The 3161-nt window shown below is 41.5% G+C and overlaps 1 protein-coding gene across 3 annotated transcripts in view; it reads left to right on the top strand.

Annotated features, from left to right (window-relative positions):
* Positions 1-3161, top strand: part of SLC25A26 (solute carrier family 25 member 26) — a 163208-nt gene that overhangs the window by 148097 nt on the left and 11950 nt on the right. The gene's annotated exons all lie outside the window — the stretch shown is intronic.

Here is a 3161-nt window from a genome sequence, read left to right as displayed (position 1 = left end):
GGGGTGCAGGTTTTTTTTTTTGGAGGGCAGTTGGGGGTTAAGTGACTTGCCCAAGGTCACACAGCTAGTTTTTTTTGGTTGTGTGGGTGTCTGAGGCTGGAACGGAACTCGGGTCCTCCTGACTCCAGGCTGGCGCTTTACTCACTGCGCCACCTAGCCACCACAGTGGGGTGCAGTTTTAATGAGAATGCAGATGTTTAAAAGATCATGGAATTATAGTGGGAATTTATTAAGTGATAGATTTCGCCATAAGTTTTAAATTATCCATAGAAAGTCAAATTAGAATCAAAGCAAAAATTAAACTGGACTGAAATTGACCACTCTCTCCCTGCAGGGGAAATTAAAACAAAATTACAAACTGCCAGCAGAGTTGGAAAAATCAGTGCTGTGTTTGTTATACATGCAGACTTAGCGTGTCCACCTCGTTTGTTCTAATGTGTCTGTCGAGGTGGTGTTTGGGGAAAGAATTACTTGTATATGTCTCATGGAATTGATAAATAGGATACCCTCAGGCTTTTGCCTCAGAGTTTGGATTCAGTCTAGCTTGGTTATAAGGGATAATTGTTTCCACATGACACTTAGTTGCTGTGCTAGATGAGTTGGGGGTCTTAGTTCAGTTCCCAAGGGTGAGGCATCTCTCTCCAAACCACTAACAGAATTCCGGTCTTTGTTGGCAGCCTCTTCATAGGCTCCAGGGACAAGGGACACGAAACTCAGGCATCTTCATCCGTTAGGTTCCTCCTAAGAATCAGAGCCCCAAGAAGAAACATCCACCTGCTGGAGGCTTAAAGAGGAAGATGTCTGCGTTCTCTTTAGAAGTTAAAGTCAATAAATATCTACCCTGAACAAAACCTGCCTTTTAAAAAAATACCTTTTATGGCCATTGCTGTATGAGTGTCATACCCAGACAGGAATAATTAGCCACCGAGGTCTAGACACATTTTATAAGTATATTTCATATCATTACATTGCTTTAAAAAAAAATGAATAACTTTGCACATTAGAGTCCATGTGGTCAAGTGAAGTTTCACAGCCTTCCTCTGACAGATCCTGGCAGTATGACTCGGGGCGAGTCACTTAACCTTTCAGTGTCCTCTGGCAACCCTCTTAAGACTCTAGGTTGAAGAGAAGATTTTGACCTGTATTTGTGGTGGGAGTTTCCTCACCTAGAGTTGCCTGAACCAATGGTACCACAGGTTTACATATTAACTGTTTTCACCTACACCTGTTGACCTATATGTGGATGTTAACAAGTCTCCAAATAATATTTTTCTATTTTAATAGCTTAAGGGAACAAACTTTATGACCTTAGACAAGTCACTCTCTCCGAGTTTCCACTTCCTTCTCAATAAAAGGTCTTCAATGTCTCTGTGAGCCTTTGGGCCTGTGACCAACTGGATCATTGGCTCAAGGCTCTGCAAGCTCCCTTAAATTCTCTGTAGATGTTAGATACCAAAGAGAAAATAACATGAAATGAGTGTCCTTCTTGACCAGCCCATCTTTGGGGGTAAAAGTCAAACAGTACAGTTAGGAGAGAAGTCTTGCATCTAGCAAGATACAGAATGATCTTCTGGCACAAGGTTTTAATTTTAAAGTTCACTTCCCTCTGAAAATGTTCCATATTTTGAACAGCTGCTAGTCTAGGGAAGTTTGTCATAGCCCTGTGTGAATCACAAAGGCTAGAGAAGTGAACAATGAGTCTCCATCTTTGGGGAGCCCCTTTTAGAACTGACATGTTTATAGACTCTGCCCTCAGCCACTACACGTAAATGGTCATCAAGACAGTGGTGAACCTGCCTTTGGATCAGAATTCAGACTTTTCCTGTCTGTGCACATGTGTGCTTCCAAATCTAAATTGGCTTAAATCATTGCAGATGAACTGTTCTCTTCACTGCTCAATACACTCTTTCTTCTCCATGCTTGCGATATGAGAGATGTTTGACCCACAGATCGAAAAGTATCTTTTTAGATTGAGGCATTAAAAGTAAAATATTATCCTCCAGGAATGACCTACAAAACAGAACCTGCAGCCTTAAAGCCACATGTGGCCTTCTAGATCCGTAAGTATCCACGTGTGGCCTTAAGGCTGCAGGTTCCCCACCTCTGTGCTAAACTTTTGACATTCTCAGGTTTTTGCCCTAAACTGCTATAGACAACACCAACTTAGATATCCTGGGTACTTGAGAGACAGAGCCCCAGTGCTTCTGGACTTTGAAATTCTAGAAGCAAGTGGAACATATAACTTGTTTGAATAAACAAATAACAATTTAAATAGAAGATACTTCAGCTCTGAACACCTGTTAAATATCTCTGCAGAAAAAGATGAATAAAGATGCTTTTCATTCTTTCTTTTAAACATTCTTTTTGTTTTAAATTTTGAGTTCCAAATTCTGTCTTCATTCTTTGGGTTTTTGTTTTGTTTTGTTTTTGCTTTTTGGAGGGAGGAAGGCAGGGCATTTGGGGTTAAGTGACTTGCCTGAGGTCACAGGGCTAGTAAATGTCAAGTGTCTGAGGCCAGATTTGAACTCAGGGCCTCCTGACTCCAGGGCCAGTGCTGTATTCACTGCACCACCTAGCCACCCCCTTTCTTTCTTTTTAATATAGTGAATTTAATTAACAGATTATAGACTGTTATAATTAACTACCACTTAACCTATAAAACTTCTACAAAAATTCTATTTAGATGCTTCATCAGTTCTTGAAGCTTAATGACTCTACCGAGCCAGAAGAACTCCGATGGGAGCCTGGCAATAGTGTGATCCAGTCAAGCATGGCGTTCCGTCCTTTTTCAGTTGTGTCTGATTCTTGATGACCTTTTTTGTTTTCTTGCCAAAGACACTAGAGTGGTTTGCCATTTCCTTCTCTAGCTCATTTTACAGATGAGGAAACTGAGGAAAGGCGAAGCAACTTGCCCAGAGTCACACAGCAAGTAAGTGTCTGAGGCCAGATTTGAATTCAAGGAGATGAGTCTTCACGACTCCAGACCCTGCACTTTATGCACTGCCCCAACTCGCTGCCCTTCCAGTCAAGCATATTGAAAGCTAATCACCGGAAGAAGCTGAGATTATTCTGTCTAATCGTGGAAGGATGTATAGGTAGGTAGGTAGGTAGGTAGATGGATGGATGGATGGATGGATGGATGGATGGATGGATGGATGGAT

This window comes from Petaurus breviceps, unplaced genomic scaffold, assembly GCF_028583685.1.
Source record: "Petaurus breviceps papuanus isolate PSGF00001 unplaced genomic scaffold, PetGlider_PUasm1.0 174, whole genome shotgun sequence".
NCBI classification, from domain to species: Eukaryota; Metazoa; Chordata; class Mammalia; order Diprotodontia; family Petauridae; genus Petaurus; species Petaurus breviceps.
This window is presented reverse-complemented; position numbering and strand designations above follow the sequence as displayed.